Source organism: Ambystoma mexicanum, chromosome 6p, assembly GCF_040938575.1.
Source record: "Ambystoma mexicanum isolate Mex_15411 chromosome 6p, UKY_AmexF1_1, whole genome shotgun sequence".
Lineage (NCBI taxonomy): Eukaryota > Metazoa > Chordata > Amphibia > Caudata > Ambystomatidae > Ambystoma > Ambystoma mexicanum.
Genome location: NC_090935.1, coordinates 21,742,347 through 21,760,520, shown reverse-complemented (window position 1 = coordinate 21,760,520; position 18,174 = coordinate 21,742,347).

The window sequence follows — 18,174 nt, the reverse complement described above, 5'->3', positions numbered from 1 at the left end:
TTGTTGAGATAGCTGGGCGCTTTGTTGGTGGTACATTTGTAGACGATGCTAAGGGTTTTGAATATGATCCTTGCTTCAATAGGCAGCCAGTGATTTTCTATTCTAGTGTTGGATATATGTTCTGATTTCTTTATCCCTAAAGCCGCTCTAAGGGCTTTATTCTGCAGTAGTTGGATTTTGTTTATGTTGGTTTTGGAAGTTCCTAGGAAGAGGATGTTACAGTAATCTAGTTTTGTTAGGATCAAGGCTCTAGCCAGGGTGATGCAATTTACAGGGGTGAGAAATTGGCGACTGAGAGCAATAAGTTTTGCTGTGTAAGCTGTGGACGAAGAGAGGGCTGCTATTTGTTTATGCATGAAGAGGTTGGCATCGATGTAGACACCTAACGTTTTGACTTGTTTAAGTACTGGGATCCGGGTACCGTCGATGTTAATGTGAGAGTAGTCCGGATGGAGGGTGCTTATTCTTTTTTGGGAGCCCACAATGAGGACCTCCGTTTTCTCATCATTTAAGCAAAGACTGTTCAGGGCCATCCAGTTTTGGATTATGGAATAAACTTTATTAATGGTGAGAGTGTCTTGGGTGTAGTCGCCTGAGATAGGGATGAGGATCTGGGTGTCATCTGCGAAGTTGGTGTAAATGACACCCATATCGTCTAGGGCTGAGAATAAGAGTTTGGTGTATGCATTATAGAGGGTGGGGGATAGGCAGGATCCCTGGGGGACACCTATGGGCACTAATATGGGGTCCGCTGCAAAATTCCCAATGGCAACTCTGGAAGTACGGTCGGTGAGAAAGGATTTGATCCAGTATGTGGCGTTGTTGGAAAGATTGAAATCTTTTTTTAGAGTGTTGCATAGTTTGTCATGATCTACTAGGTCGAATGCTGCTGATAGGTCCAGTAGCAGTAGTGTAGCTAGTTTGCCTGAATCTCTGATAGAGTCTAATTGGATTTTAAGATCCAAGAGGGCTGTCTCAGTGCTATGATTAGGCCTAAAGCCTGATTGTCTGGCTCCTAGCAGGTTATTTTGTTCTAGGTGGGTTTGTAATTGGTTATAAGCTATTTTATCAATGATTTTAAGTAAAAATGGGACAGTTGTTATGGGCCGGTAGTTAGTAGGCACTAGTGGGTCTAGCGTGGGCTTTTTTAGTAGGGGGGTGACCCAGGCCGCTTTAATGCTGTCTGGGACCTGGTTGGTGGAGAAGGAGGCATTTACAAAGTTAGTGATTATGGGCGTGAGGGTGGGGGCGCAGAGTTTAATTAGGTGTGCCGGGAAGTTATCTCCTTTGCAGTTGGACGCTTTAAGTTTGACTATAGTCTTGAGTACTGTATCATTAGAGACTGGTGTGAAGTTGAAGAGAGGGGCGGTGTTTTCTAAGGTAGTGGAGATCTGGTTGGCCGTGGAGTGTTTGTCGGACAGGAGGTTTCTTTTAGAGATAATTTTGTTTTGAAATAGTTTAATCTTAGTGTCCAAGGCATCTTGGATGGTGGTGCACCATTCTTTACTTGGTTTGACTGGGTTAATTATGGGGATCAGATTCTCCAACTCCTTGAGTATGGTGAATAACTCTTTGCTATCGGAGGACGCATTACTAATTCTTGTGTTAAAGGCATCTGCTTTATGGGCGATGATGGCTGATTTATAGATTTTGTTTGCAGAGTTAAATTCTTCCAGAGCTTCTGGGGTCTGGTTTTTCTTTAAGTGGTGTTCAAGCGATCTTTTGATTCGTCTAAGAGAGACTAGTTCCTCGTTGAACCAGAAGGAGGACTTTTTGTCTTTACGTTTGGTTTTGTTAACGCAAGGTGCTAGGGCGTCAATTGTACTAGTAAGAGAGTTGTGGTAAAGGTCTGCCAGGGCACAAGGTTCTTTGGCGTTAATGATTTTTTTATTGAGGGCTTTGGCTAATAGTGGGTTGATGTTTTCTGCTGTGAGTTTACGGATGTTTCTTGTTACATATGATTCTTCGACAACCGTTTTGGGTAAATCTGGATTTTTGCACAGGATAGTGAAGTTTATGCAGTGATGGTCTGACCATGGTACCGGGGAGATGGAGTCTATGGATACTATAGTGTTAAAATATAGTATCCAATCTATAGACCTTCCTTTTATATGGGTAGGGGTGTTCACGAGTTGTGTGAAAGCCTTTTCTTTAAGTGCACTGTGTAGTGCATCTGCTTTGTGGTCTTGGGGGTCGTTAAATCCTAGATTCAGGTCCCCTAGGACTAAGCATTTTGTGTTTGGTTTTATAAGTGGCGTTAACAATAGTGGTATGTCTAATTCTGGTTGAGATAAAGTGTTAGGTGCTCTATAGATGGTTATTAAGTTTATTGTGGTTTTGTGGTCCGTAGCTAGTTTAGCTAGCAGGACTTCATAGCCGCCTGGGCTCTCAATAGGGCTGGTTCTTAATTTGAGGTGGGCTTTAGAGATAATGGCTACTCCTCCACCTACTGATTTTGTTCTGTCTGTTCTGAGAATAGTATAGTCTGGGGGAATGGCAATGGAGAGCGAGGGGCTGTACGCTTGGTGGAGCCAGGTTCCTGTCACTATGAGTAGGTCAAGTTCTTGCTCAATAATGAGGTCATGAATTTCAGTGGCATGAGCAGGTATGGAGCGCGCGTTGATGAGGGCTGCTTTGAGGTGTGTGGCTGGGGGTGGCTCTTGGGCTGGTGTGGGCGGGTGAATGTTGGTAGTCTCTATAGCGTTAGATTGTTGTTTGATTATGATGGGACTTTTGGAGTGTTTATCTTGGGTTCTTAATAGGGGAATGCCTTCTGTGTTAGCATGATTGGTGAAAGTGATAGTTCGAGGAGGGTTGGAGGTTCTAGATCTGAGTCTTAGGGTTCTTAATGTGCCTACAATAGGGATATCATTGGATTGATTAACTTTGAATGGTCCTCTGGTTGTGATGCAGGGGGTTGTGAGGGTCCATGATCTGAGTCTAGTGCGTCTAAGTGCACTGAGGACTGGGGTGGTTGTTATTGGTACTAAGTGGAGTGTGTTGTCACTTCGTGACTTTTGGATGCTTTTGTGATCTATTAGAATATTGATCGAGGGGTGCAGATTGTGGAATGGTGTAGTGCGGGGCAGGAAGGGTGTAGGGCATGGGATGGGATGATGACGGGGCAGGCTGCTCTGGATAGGCCATTATCGTGGAAAAGGAAGTGGGCACCTGTGCAAGGTGTGTCAATAGGGATGGCACAGAAGGGAAACATCATGAATAGTAAGCAGCCTTGCATGGTTTGACTTAGTTTGGATAGGAGGGGGGACAGGCGTTAGCTATCTATAGTGTACCTGAGGGTCTCTCTTGTGAAATGGCTACCTCACAAAGGGCAGAGTGAGACTATGCACCTGTGTGCAGAAAGGCAGCAGTGGCTAGGACTCGGAACATCACAATAGGCAAGCTGTGATTATGCACCTGTGTGCAAAAGGCAGCAGTGGCTGAATCACACAACATCACAGTAGGTAGAATGTGACTATGCACCTGTGTGCAGAAAAGGTAGCAGTGGCTAGATCGCACAACATCACCATCAACAATAGGCAAGATATGAATATGCACCTGCGTGCCAGGAAGGCAGTAATGTCAAAATTTGCAAGACAAGTATATCACTCGAGATGGAAGTTGTTTCAGGTAATGGTAGCAGGATCGCAGTAATACAGTGTTCATGAGGCTAAACAAGCAGAACGATGTTTAGGGGGCCAGTATACAGGGTCAAATGTTCTCAATGAAGATCATCTAAACAAGGTGTGTGATACGGTAGATCACTAGAGGTTGGAGGGGGGTGCGGAGGTGGAAGGGGTTAGTTGGGAGGCTCATCGTGTTGTTCATAGTCCTGGGAGAGGAGATCCAGCAGAGGCACGAACGGAGAGCAAGGACCTAGGGCAGCCTGCAGCGCGGCATGCTCGGTTAGCTCAGTCAGGTGCCTTACTTCGAGTGCCTTTGTTCGTGGGCCGGCGTTCGCCTGTCGGCGAAGGGGATTGGCCAGATCACAGGGCTGCCGACCAATCGGAGGGCTTCAGGTTATCAGCAGTGGCTGGGGAGGGTGCCGGAGGCATGGGCAGCCATCTTGGAGGGTGTCGCGGCCATCATGTTGCACAATGGCGGATGCCACGAGATTTTTCCAGCAATTGTAGAAAATGGGCGATTCGTCGGCTGATTACACCATATGCTTTTAGCAGCATCAGCTTAGAAAAAATAAAGCTATCTGTGTCGCGGGACGCTGATTCATCGGCGGGGTTCAGCTTGGGCTTCAGAAATTCCCCAAAGCTTACCTTAACTCCCGGAGGGGTGAAGGTGATGAGGAGGCTGCTCCTGCAGCGGGAAAGAGCGGTCAGAGCTCCTGCTCAGGACCGGATGAATTAAATAGGTTACGCGGTTTGCCGTGTTATCGTAACCTAATTTACCTTGACATCTGGATGCACACAATGGTGTCTTGTTCTGCCATGTAACCCTCCCCTACGTAGCCTTGGGTTTTCACATTCTTTGGTAGAAGCTATGTCCAGCTGCCACAGGATCTCCCTGAATTACATTTATTTGTTCAAGCATGCTTAACTGGGACTTTTTCTTAAAGCTGATGAGCTAAATTTTCTGCTGTGCTGGTGCAATTTAAAATGGGCAGCTGCTTGTCACGTTATTTTCCTCTGTAGGACACATTTTCTCTGCATTTATTTTGCTATCTACTGAGTCCTGGTGCATGCCTAGCACATGATACCTCTACCTATAGGTAGCTGCAACCCGATCCTACCTACAGTCATTCTGCCCTACTTGTGTAGTAAGCCCCTATCTTGGGTACACACCTCCCTATCACCTAGTCTATGCTATTTAACAACGCACTAATTGTGCAAGCTAATGCCTTATCCATCCTATACTTGTGTAGTGAAACTAACTATTTTTTGTGCCAGCTGAATTTCCAGGAGAATTTAAAGTGCAGTTTCAAATGTGTCCTTCCTGATTTTATAATTCTGTTTCTTCTAAGGAAGGCAGGGGGGCACATGCTCTCTAGTCAACAATTGCCCCACTACATTCCCCCCTCTGGTTGAGTCATTGACCACGCCTTCATTTTGACTCATATTATAGCCATCCTTGGGCAGCGACACTCTCGTGACCTCCCTCAAGTTACCTCCTTGTGCTACGTATTCTGCTGGACTGCATGTCATAGGCAATCACTCACCACTGCAGTCACATTTCATCTGGCACTCATTGTAGTTATGGGTATCTTTTGGACATGTAAACAATGCTCCAGGTTGTCTAGCTGGCTGCCCCAATGGGTACATGGATGTTATATCTCCCCTTGACCGCCTTCCTAAGCCGGCTAAAACGAGGAACGTTACGTTCAGGAGGCGGCTTACCGCCTCTCCTTTCTTCCAGCGCTGGAAGCGGGCAGCAGCTGCTTCAACACGTGCGAAGCCTGTTGCCTTGGCAACGCCAGTAACACCATGGCAGGCGCAGGGTCAGCTGACTGCTGCCGTCGACTCCGCATAAGCTTCAAAGGCACAATAATTCAGAAGCTCGCTGCTTCTGATTGTAAGCGAATATCCAAAGCCTTTGTTACCGTTTTCCTTACGCGGTGTGATCAAAGGACTGTTCTTGCTTCTGGCCTTCTTTGGTTCGTACAACCCGCTTTTCTATCCTGTAGCCAACTCACGGACCTTTTGTCTACTTGACTTCTGGCTACGGACATTTCTCGTGGAACGCTCCGCTTTGTCTCTGGTTGCGGCTGGGCTACCCCTTCTAACCTTCCTTCCAGACCAGCATTGGAGGTACGTTCTGAACTTGGCTCCATTTACAACCTGCAGTAGTGCCTTGCCCAAACCTTGTGACAATGCACATACATGCCGTATCTTACCAACTACATAGGAAGTTTCCAGAGCCTTCTCTTTCGGCTCACTTTCCTTCGGTGTGCCAGCATTCATCCTCTGCTTATTCACACATCCTGCAACAGGTTATCTGAACATTCTGCAAGTGTCCTGCACTTCATTCTGCAGACCACAGTCCATCATTTGCTTTACCATTAACCACTCTTTGGAAGACATTGCTTCAAGTCCTTTGCACATCCAGAACGCTCTGCAGGCATCCACTGTGCACCAACCCGGCTCGAGTGAGGCCCTTGTGCCGCACCGATATTAGTTCCCTATATTAACCATCCCTGTTTGTCATTTTATCCTAGTCATTGTTTTGCACCTTGTCTTCACATCATCCCGGTTGACAACAACTGGTAAGGAAGCACCATCTACCTCTTACATAGAGTTGTGTCTCCTTATCAGGTATTATATTGTCGCACTCTCACTTTAGGTCCTGGAGGGGAGCCGTTTCTTTTTGCTTGCTACCACAATGCAGCCCAATATTCAGAGCATAGGGAGGTGAAAACCCCTTTGGTGTTAAGTGAGTCTTGTACTGGGATATAATTACCTGACCTTACAGTGTGAGCTAATCATTGTTCGTTCTTCTTTGTAGCCAGGCTTATTGGCGGAGTGTTCTCCCCGCTCTTTTGTGTTATCTGTCCCTCTGACGGGTTACTCTATCTACCGCACAGGGGTGTATCACAAAAAAGAGTTTCCCTCAGGTGGGGAGGCCTAGGTTAAGGTATAACCCAGGCTCTTCAATCAAGCACATCCTGACCCAGAGTTGCCTGTTACTTCAGCATCGCTGGAGCATTCGGTTCGGTGAGTAACAGAATCAAAAGCCATGGAAAAATCTGACACGTTAGCCACGTTGATGCAGATGGTCGAAGACCTCCGCTCTGATATGTCTGCTGCCCATGACGCCTTACGTCATAGAATTGATGCCCTACAAGACCATGCTCATTCCCGCTCCCATTCAGGAGATTTGGTCGGGGCTTCAGCATCCGGGGTGTGGGTTCCCGTTACCCACACAACAGCCAGCTCTGGTTTTGATGTCCACACAATTTCCTTTAGCCGCCCCAGAAAGGTTTATGGGAGATCCAAAGCAATACTGCACATTCATTAATCCATGCAAACTACATTTCCTATGTCGCCCCTATTCATTTCCTAATTCCATGACTAAAGCCGCCTTTGTCTTGTCCTATATGGTGGGCATTGCAGCAGCTTGGGCAAACCCTCTCCTCGAGAACAACAGCCATATGTTATACGACTGTGACACCCTGATTACAGCCATGAACAGGGTTTTTGACATGCAGTATAAGTCCCAAGCCACTGATCTTGAGTTTTTTTATCTTTGTCAAGGGAACACCCCATTATTGGCCTACCTTGGAAGGTTTAACCAGTTGGTGGCAGAAACCGACTGATCTGAGGAAAAGAAGGCTGCTGTCTCCTATAACGGTCTCTCCGAAGACCTTAAAGACACCTTATCCACCATACCTGTGGTTCCTACCTCATTCACAGAACTACTCGTCTTGGTCCTACAAATTGACGCTCGTCGTGCTGAGCACAAAGGGGAGAAGAAGGCGAGTTTGCCAGTCACTATGGCTCACGATTTACCCGTCTCTATAGCTCCTGCCTCGGAACCCATGCAAGTCAGTGCTGTTCGTGGACCTCTGACGCCAGCACAGTAAGAACATCATCGTTCAAATAATCTCTCCATGTACTGTGGCTCTTCAGAACATCTCCTCCCAGAATGTCCCAAGAAACCTGTGCGGAAGGCGGTAAATGCAAAAACTCGGCGATAGACGGAGTCCCTATCCCGGGGAAGTCAACCATGGACTTTGAAAGATCTGCTTCCTCAGCTCCTTTTACCCTTATTGTGGTTTTTGTCAATATCCTCCACCACAACTTATTTCACTGCTTTGGCAGACATAGACTCAGGAGACACAGGAAACTATATGGACCTTCAATATGCTCTGACCCTCCGGTATACCGACTCTCCTGGAATCCAAGCCGGAAGCGGTGAAGGCTGTGGACGGTACTGCGCTGGTCTCAGGGCTGGTAGCCCAGCAGACCGCTCAGATCCATATGAATACTGAAGGTGGACATATGGAACTCATTTCATTCGATCTCATCACAGCCCCGCAGTTTAAGGTCATCTTAAGTTTTCCTTGGCTACAATATGATAACCCAGCGATAGATTGGGCTGCCAGACAGGTTCAGTTCCCTTCCTCAGTGTGATATGATAAATGCTTCCAGACACATGGGGTTACGCAAAGAATACCTTATCGCGACATGATTAACTCTTTGTCGCTAATTGGCTCAGTTACCACCATGCCTGTCTCCAACATACCCGCAGAGTATCAGGATTTTCTCAATGTGTTCGATAAGGGTAAAGCTGAAACCCTACCTCCGCATCGCCCCTATGATTGCCCGATTGACCTGGTACCAAGGTCCAGTAATAGTCCATCAGTACAGCTCTGCCAACTTTCATACCTGGTAAATCCATAATGCATTTGCACCCTTCATTGTCACCAAGCTTTACTGAACCATTATTTCTAAAGCATAATGTTGGTGCTTGTAGTTTGGTTATGGATAGTGGTCCTGCTTAATCTTCCACCCATGTTAAACATTTTGCAGTTTCTTTCCATTCCTCACAGCACACTCTGTCTGCATTTTCTATCACTGCTATTGGTACAGTCCATATTGTGCTTTGCATCCCATTATTCCATCAACCCATCCTCCTGAGGAATCTACTTTGCCTTTTTTTTTGCCCGATTGACCTGGTACCAAGGTCCACGATACCAACGGGCAGGGTCTATCTACTCTCTTACCTTGAAGGAAGACAGGGTTCTCAAAGAATACAATGATAAAGCCCTTGCCATGGGGTTTATACGCCCATCCAGGTCACCAGCAGCCCCCCTCTTTTTCCTAAGAAGGGGGGCAACCTTAGACCCTGCATCGATTACTGAGCATTGAACACCATAACTGTTAAAAACCAGTACCCTTTGCCTCTAATATCAGTTTTATTCGATCAGCTTGGCTCTTTCATCATCTATATCAAGTGGGACCTTCGGGTGCCTACAGTTTGGTTCAAATGAGAGAGGGCAATGAATAGAAGACTGCCTTCAAAACCAGGAACGGATTGTTTCAATACCTAATCATGCCGTTTGGTTTACGCAATGCTCCGGTTACTTTCCAGGCGTTCATGAATGACATATTCCATGATATCATTGATCAATACGTGGTCGTGTACCTCGATGATATATTGATTTTCTCTTCCTCCTGTGAACTGCTCATGTTTGCACTGTGCTCCAACGCCTGCGGGACCATAATATTTATGTGAAGGCAGAGAAGGGTGTTTTTTCTTCCAATGAAGTCGAATTCCTGGGGTACAATGTAACGGCTCGGGGTATTCGCATGAGTCGTTCCAAGGTGAAAGTGGTCTTGGCTTGGCCCGGGCTGTCATGAACCACCGTACACGTCCCTTCTGGATTTCGTGGTCCCTGACCCATAGGGGACTGAACTCAGCAGTACTCTCAACATGGCCGCTGAACGCGGAACGCTGTTTGCCAGTCTCCGCCTTGTACGCTGTATGTTCTACAAAGCAGACATGCCCCCGCGGCACTGTGCGTCTCAACGCTACCACTTGCAGTAGTCAGACGTGTGTTGCCGGAGTTCGTTTAGCTAGTACTTCTGATTCCTGGTTCCTGGTCCCCTGAATCTCCACTTCTTTCATCCTTGCCCTTTTTCCTCACCTTGATATCATGGATTTCTATCGCATTCGTTTAACTCAGGTTAACAACTCAGACAGGTGAGAAGGGGGAAACCTATGACAGATTGAGACGCCAACAAATTGATACAGTTACGGAAATGGGGGCTGCAGTTCAAGACCTCATGCGTGGCATGTACGAGTTAACAACAGAAGTTCAAAATCTTAAAGCAGAAAATGCGGCATTGAAACAACTGGTCCTGTCACGTGACTCCGCAACCAAGGAAAGTGTGTTGTTGGGCGGAGTAGTGGATAAATATGATGGCTCTTCAAAGACCCTTCGTGGCTTCCTCGATTCATGTTTAGTGCACTTCACCTTTAAGCCCTACTATTTCTCTACCCCTAGGGCAAAGGTGGGATTTATGATTTCGCATCTCTCCGGGAATGCCTTAACTTGGGCGACTCCTTTAGATAATTCGGGCGATGCCTCCTGGATGACTATGATGGTTTCGTGCAGACGCTAAAGTCCATGTTTGATTGCCCGGAACAGGTTTACAGTGCCCAAGAACATTTTTGGGACTTCCAACAAGGATCCCAGGATCTGCTTACCTATGTGACACGCTTTAAACAACTTGCCAAGGAAGCGGACTGGCCCTCTGTGGCCTGTTTCACTCTCTTTCGAAGAGGTTTGAATGAAGAGATAAAAGACAAGCTAGCCAGGGTAGCTCGCCCAAGTTCCTTCCAGGCTCTCATGGATCTTTCCTTACAGATAGACTTTTGTATCCAGGAAAGAAAGGCGGAAAAGAAGAAGACTAAAATACCCTACCAAAAGGCCCCTACAGAACCTTCCCCTAGACCTGAGCCTGCTTCTTCCCCGACCACGGACCCAGAACCCATGCAACTAGGGGCCTTCCGCGGACCCATAATTCCGCAAGAAAGGATGTGACGGATTCACACTGGTCTGTGCATGTATTGTGCCTCTGATAAACATCTTGTGAGAGAGTGTCCTATTGCCCCTCCACGGCGATCGGGAAACGCCAGCTCCCGATCCTAGATGGAGCACAGCTTCGGGAGAGAGATGTTTGCTCCACATCTATTCCTTCCCTGAACTCTCCTGGACAAAACAACCTTATGATTCTGCAGGCCTTTCTATCGCCTTCCAAGAAAGAATCTTATTCCATTCTGGCATTAGTGGATTGTGGGGCCATGGGGATCTTCATAGATCATGATTGGGTCACTACCCATAACATTCCATATGAAACACGAGACATCATGCAACCTGTAGAGGCTATCGATGGAAGACCTCTCTCTTCAGGACCCATAACCCTTCAAACCAAAGAGATCCTGCTTTCTGTAAACCACCATCAAGAGAGGATCAAATTCGACAACTTAAGATCTGCCCATTACCCAATGGTACTGGGTATGCCCTGGTTACAGAAGCAGAACCCCTACATCAACTGGGCAGCAGGATCCTTGTTTCTTGGTTCAGAACATTGTATGTCCCACTGTTTATCCCTAAATTCCTCGTCAAGATCCTCTGAAGATACGCAAACGAACCAGCAAAGTCCATTCACTGTCTCGAATATCATCCAGGTTCCCAGGGCCTATCAGGCTTACACTGATGTGTTTTCGACCGCCATAGTCCAAGCCCTTCCCCCTCACAGACCTGAAGACTGCGCTATTGATACTGAACCCTCAGCAGTGATTCCTTTTGGAATGATGTTCATTCTATCAGAACCTGAGAAAAGAGCCCTCCGAGAATACCTGGATACCAACTTGGAAAATGGCACTATACGACCATCCAAATCCCGGCGGGAGCTTTGTTGTTTTTTGTTCCCAAGAAAGATACCAAGGAGCTTAGGCCTTGCCTAGATTATTGTGGTCTTAATCAATGCACCCTCAAGGACCGCTACCCATTGCCCCTAATCTCGGAAATCCTCGAAGCGGTAAGAGGAGCTGTAGTGTTCACGAAATTAGACCTCAGAGGTGCCTACCATCTGATCCGTATAAAGGAAGGCGACGAATGGAAAACAGCCTTTAGAACACCCTTTGGTCCATTCGGACTTGCCAATGCCCCAGCGGTCTTCCAACGTTTTATGGACCAGGTGTTCTCCGATATGCTGTTCCTCTTCGTCATTGTATACCTGGACGACATACTGATATACTCCAAGGACCATCTGAAGCATGAAGAACATGTTAAGGCAGTTTTACAACATCTACGTGAACATAAGCTCCTGGCTAAGCCCGAGAAATGCCTTTCCATGTGTCTACTGTCCACTATCTCGGATTCGTCCTTAGCCCAGAGGGGATTGGAATGGATCACTCGAAAGTAAACTCCATTCTATCCTGGCCTGTTCCAACTACTGTGAAACAAATTCAATCCTTCCTGGGGCTTGCTAACTTCTACCGTAAATTCATACCTTCTTTTTCGGAGATTGTACGTCCGATCATTACATTGTTGAAGAAAGATACACCTTTTCACTGGACAGCACTCCAAGATGAGGCGTTTCAACGGTTAAAGTCAGAGTTTAGCCAAGCCCCATCTTGGCCCAACCTGACATTGATCGACCCTTCCTAGTGGAAACTGATGCCTCTAACTATGCCATCGGGGCAGTCCTCAAACAGGAGTTTGATGACAAGCTAGAACACCCCATCGCCTACCTTTCTCTCACCTTGACTCCTAGCGAAACCCACTATTCTGTGTTGGAAAAAGAACTACTAGCCATCCGTCAAGCCTTCACAGAGTGGCGTCATCTACTCCTGGGAGCGAAACATCCTGTTCAGGTCCGTACGGACCATCGGAATCTTCAAGTCCTGCAATCCCTGGAATGTAGGAACAGTCGTCAAGCCCGTTGGGCCTTCTTCTTTGCCCAGTACCAGTTTCAAATCCATCATATTCCGGGAACACACAATATAATAGCCGACGCCTTATCCCGACGTCCTGACTACGAAATTCTTGAAGATCGATCCTTCCCAAAGATGTTCCCCCACACAATATTTGTTGCCCAAGCAATCAGTCTCCTAGAAGACATTCGGATTCAAACTCAGTCCTCTGAAATCTGGAAGGAGTTTAATGGGAAAAATCAATGGAACCTCAAGACGAAGGGCGGATATTTATTCAAGGACAATTGCCTGGTCATTCCCACTCAGAGGCTACAACAAAAGATCACAAGCCTATGTCATGATACCCTTCATTCAGGACACCGTGGCATCACCAACACCCTCCGTCTAATACAAAGACCGTTTTGGTGGCCGAAGATGAAGGATGATGTCCAGCCTTATATCCAAACATGTGCAGTCTGCATTCAAAACAAGCATGACAACAAGAAACCGGCAGGTCTCCTACTCCAACCAGCGCTGCCAACAAGACCTTGGGAATTCATCGATACAGACTTTATTGTGGAACTACCACCTTCCAGGGGATACACAACTATCATGGTTACCATTGATGTATTCACTGACATGGCTCATATTACACCTTTGTATAAACTACCATCTTCCTCTGAACTTGCCGGAATCTTCCTGGAACACATATTCCGACTTCATGGACTACGCTCCAAGATCATATCGGGCAGAGGATCCCAGTATATATCTCAATTCTGGAAACAATTATGTCGTATACTAGGAATCCAACGTGCCCTATCCTCAGGTTATCATCCACAGACCAATGGAGCTACTGAACGCGTGAACCAAACTCTGGAACAATATCTTCGCTGTTTCGCCACCAAGGTCCAGGACGATTGGTCACTCTTAATACCTGTGGCTGAATTCGCCTACAACAATTCGGATCACTCAGCTGTCAAAACCAGCACCTTCTTCTGTAGCCAAGGATTCCACCCTTCGGTTCTACCATCTATACTCCCACATCCTACCCCAGTTCCTACAGTTGACTCCTGGATTGAAACCCTCATAAACGTACATAAAGAAGTAAAAGAACACCTTGAAGAGGCCCGAAGAAACATCAAACACCATGCTGACTCCAAATGAAGACCAGGGCCTTCATACTCAATAGGTGATAAGGTCTGGCTATCCTCGAAACTTCTGCCTCGACACTTACGACCAAATAAATTGTCCCCCCGGTACTATGGGCCTTTCTCCATAAAGGAAATCATTAAACCAGTGCCCTTCCGACTCAATCTACCAGAATCTTGGAAGAGGATCCACCCAGTTTTTCACACTTCTCTGTTGAAAGTGTACGTCCAGTCCTCTCAAACTGCTCCAAGATCTACCCCTGTGATTGTCAATGATCAGTTAGAATACAAGGTTTCCAGAATATGTGACTCCAGGTACAGACGTGGTCAGCTACAGTATCTGGTCGAGTGGAAAGGGTACCCTCCCAGTGAACGCACCTGGGAACCAGTCTCAAACATAAATGCCCCCAGACTGCTCCGAAGGTACCACCTTATACACCCGGGCAAACCCGGAGGAACTGGTTTTCGGAGGAGGGATGCTTTCATGAACCACCATACACGTCCCTTCTGGACTTCGTGGTCCCTGACCCATAGGGGACTGAACTCAGCAGTACTCCCAACATGGCCGCTGAATGCGGAACGCTGTTTGCCAGTCTCTACGTTGTACGCTGTACGTTCTACAAAACAGACACGCCCCCGCAGCCCTGCGCATCTCAACGCTACCGCTTGCAGTAGTCAGACGTGTGTTGCTGGAGTTCCTGGAGTTCCTCGCCAATTCCTGGACTTCTTCCCGGACATCTGAACGCTTCCTGGAGTCGGGTCACGAACCGCACGCTGGAACCCGAGGAACCACGCACAGGGTTATATAAAACCTGAACAGTGCGAAAGAAGACATCTTCGAAGATCACGAGCAAACAACTCAGACAGGTGAGAAGGGGGGAAACCTGTGACACGGGCCCAGTAAAATTAAAGCACTTCAGTCATTTCTGGGATTCGCAAATTTCTATTGGTGCTTCATACATTCCTTCTCCCGCATAGCAGCTCTTCTTACTGTTCTAACTAGCGCAAATAAACCATTTGTTTGGAACTCGGAAGCACAGATTGCTTTTGAAATTCTGAAGACCGCTTTCTCCACGGCACCTGTCTTACAACATACAAACCCTGAACTGCCATTTGTTGTGGAGGCAGATGCATCCAGCCTAGCAGGGGGAGCTATTCTATCACAACAATGTCCAGACTCCGGGGAAATCCATCCTGTGGCATTTTACCCCAGGAAGCTTGCACATTATGAGCAGAATTACACGGTCACTGAATGAAAATTTTAGCCATAAAGGACACCTTTACAGAGTGGAGGCATCATCTTCTAGGGGCCCATCATTGTGTTACCATTTATTCAGATCATCGCAGTCTATTGGCGTTCCAATCCATGAAATGCCTCACAGCACAACAGGTACATTGTCACCTTTCTTTCTCTCAGTTTGATTTTTTGATCAGTTACCGCCCCGCTCGCCTGCATGCCTGTGCATACTCTCTTTCCTGGGTCCATTCTGGTCCTCGGGCAAACAACAGCGATGTCATCCGATTTCTTCCTAGTTGGGTGGCCTATAGATGTACCCCGCAGCCTTCTCTGAGGGTGCTCATCATGGAATGGGCATCAAATCACCAGGAAGACATCCTACAACTTAACTTTGACATTGATCGGGGTCTTCCATACATCCAGGGGAGACTATTTATACCTCCCAGGGAAGCCAGGATTCACGCCCTGCAATGGTCACATGACTCACTCATTGCGGCGCACCCTGGCCAAAAAAAGACCTTGGAACTTTTACAATGCTGGTGTTGGTGGCTGTCTATGGCTCGTGATGTAGTCGACCATCTACATTCATGTTCTGTCTGTGCCCAATGTAAGACACCTTGAACAAGACCCGTTGGACATTTGCAACCTCTGCCTGTACCGCATAAACCATAGTACATGCTCCCCATGGATTTTGTTGTGGAGTTATCTACGGTTTGGTGTTTTGACACTATCTGCGTGGTGATTGACTATTACACCAAGATGGCTTTGTTTGTTCTTTGCACTGGGATACTTCAGTAGGAAGTCAAACTTCGTACTGAACCTCCTTAGAGGTACTCTGCCTTTCCTCTCCTTCCCTCAGAAGCTCACTGTCTCCCAAGCTCTGGTTCTCCCTAGGTTGGACTGTTGTAACAGCCTCTTTCTAAAGCTACCTGCCTCTACTCTCCACCCTCTGCAACTTATCCAGAACTGGACTGCAAGAGTTGTCCTTGACCTCAAGCCCTGGGATCGTATCTCTCCAGCTCTGAAATCTCTCCATTGGCTCCCAGTGGATGCAAGGATTAAATTCGAAACCCTCTGCATTGTCCACAAGGCTTTCTGGGGCCTGGGTGCAAAATACCTTCAGCTATCCCTCGCAAATACCTCCCCTCTCGAGCTCTTCGCTCCTCTACCTCTAACTCCCTCCGGGTCAATCGTTTTTCAAAGAAACGAGCTGGGGGTAGATCTCTATCTTCGGATGGGACCTCCCTCTGGAACAGCCTCCCTGCCAGTCTAAAACTTGAGGAGAACCATCTCCAGTTCTGTAAGCACCTCAAGACCTTCCTCTTTGCTTCTGCCTTCGCTCCCCCTCTCCCCTGCTGATCTGCTCTCTCTTGGCACTCTGCACCTGGCCACCCTCTGTTCCCTGGGTCCCTGCTCACCCTACCCTGCCACCCTCCTGCACTGCCTCCTGGCGACCCCTTGCACTGGGGACTGTATCTGTACCCATGCAGCCCCCCCGTTTTCTTCTTTTTCTGCACTTATCAGACTTACCCAGCCTGCTGCCTTAAACATAGCACTTGCCACTTGCTGGCTGCACTACCACTGTTTATTGTCTCCATTTTCTTTTTATTTTATTTATTATTATCTATCTGCTCCGCACTTTCCACTCTCCCCCTTCCATGCACTTGTTCCCCTTTTCCCTTTCCCATGCACTTGCGTGTTCTCAATGTCACTGGGCCTAGTAAGATCATTGTTGTGTTGTGTCGTCTCCCCTGTTCCCCTCCCTTGCCTAGTCGTGCTCTGAATCACCTGTGAATGAGCGCGATACAAATAAAATATCATATCATATCATACCCTCAGTGCCAGCCTTAGCCACACTGTTCTTTAAGAATGTATTCCGTTACTTCGGTCTGCCCTCTATCATCATCACAGATCGAGGTACTCAGTTCACTTTGCATTTCTGGAAAGCTTTAACTGCATCTCTGTCCATCGATGACAGGTATTCCACTGCCCATCATCCACAGACAGATGGCCAAACAGAAAGAGCCAATGCCACCATGGAGCAATACCTCAGGTGTTTGTGTCTACAATTCCAGGACATTTGGCTGTCGGTTTTGCAACACACTCGATTCACTCCGCTACGGGGATTTCCCCATTCTTCGCCTTATACGAACAGCATCAGCATTCCTTACCACTTGTTCCCACATTGCCTGTTGACAACCCGCCCGCTCACGCCTGTGTTCGAGATCTAGACCGGATCCATGATGATGTCCATGCTCACTTACGTCATGCACAAGACAAAGCCAAACGGTTTGCTGATGCTCACCGTTCACCTGCCGCAATGAGCACACACAACACGGACACTTACAAATTACTCCAGGCAGGTGTTATATTAAAAATATAGACACATTTATTACAAGGCCTTTGTAACATCGACCATAGTAAAGAATCCCGGTAAAACTCAAGTAAACCAACACATCACAATCAATACAATATATATACAAGACCGAGGAGTCTAAAGAGTTAGAAGCACAAAATATGCAGACCACCTAGATGGGGAGGAAAACAGGCAGTGCAAGTAATCGTTAGACCCAGTTCGTCATCAGAGGCCACCTAACTAGAAGGAAGTCCGAGCCCTACGAAGAGTGGAGCCTTGTGCTCAAAAGTACCTGCACACGCGGGTGCCAACGGGCCAAGGAGAGTCTCTCGAGGGCAATCAGGCAGTTCAGAGAGGCGAACAAACGAGGGCGAACTGATCTCCGCTACTCAAGCGCGGCCTTCACTTGTGGGCAGAAGCAGGGCGCGAGTGCGAAAAAGGTATGCTGTTTAACACAGCGAGGAGAAGCTACAGGCTCCTGCGGGAGGGCGACCGGTTCTTGGTATTGCTACTCACCGGTCCCCGATGCAGGCAGACCCAGGCTTCTCCGCGTCAGTTTCAGTGCTGGCAGGCTCAGATGCGATCAGGGGACGTCTCAGCGCCGTGTAGATTCCGCGGCAGCAGAAGTTAGAGTTGGGATGTCCCAAACGCAGCGAACACGCACAGATTGTTACCACAGCAGGGCAACTCGGCAGCCGCAGGTATTCCAGTCCCAATGTACACTTCTCACTTGAGACCTGGGAACGCCAAGTGTACGAATCGTGTGAGAGTGTCGAGGACATGGAATTCAGCAGCAGCCCGACAGTGGTGACAGAGCAGGACTCCTGGGTAGGCTGGTCAGTCCGCTGGATGGCCCAGGGACGCTTCCGAAGGCTTACGTGTAGGAGCTGATGAAAATGCCGAGCATAGTTGTTCCCACTATTCTAAAGGGTCGAAGCGCCAGTACAGGCCTTCTCGTACGATCAGAGGCAGAGTGGTCTCACCGGACGACAGCAGCGCAGAGGAGCAAACCTTCAGCGGATCACCAGTGATTCCTTGACTCAGCCTCTTAGTTGCAG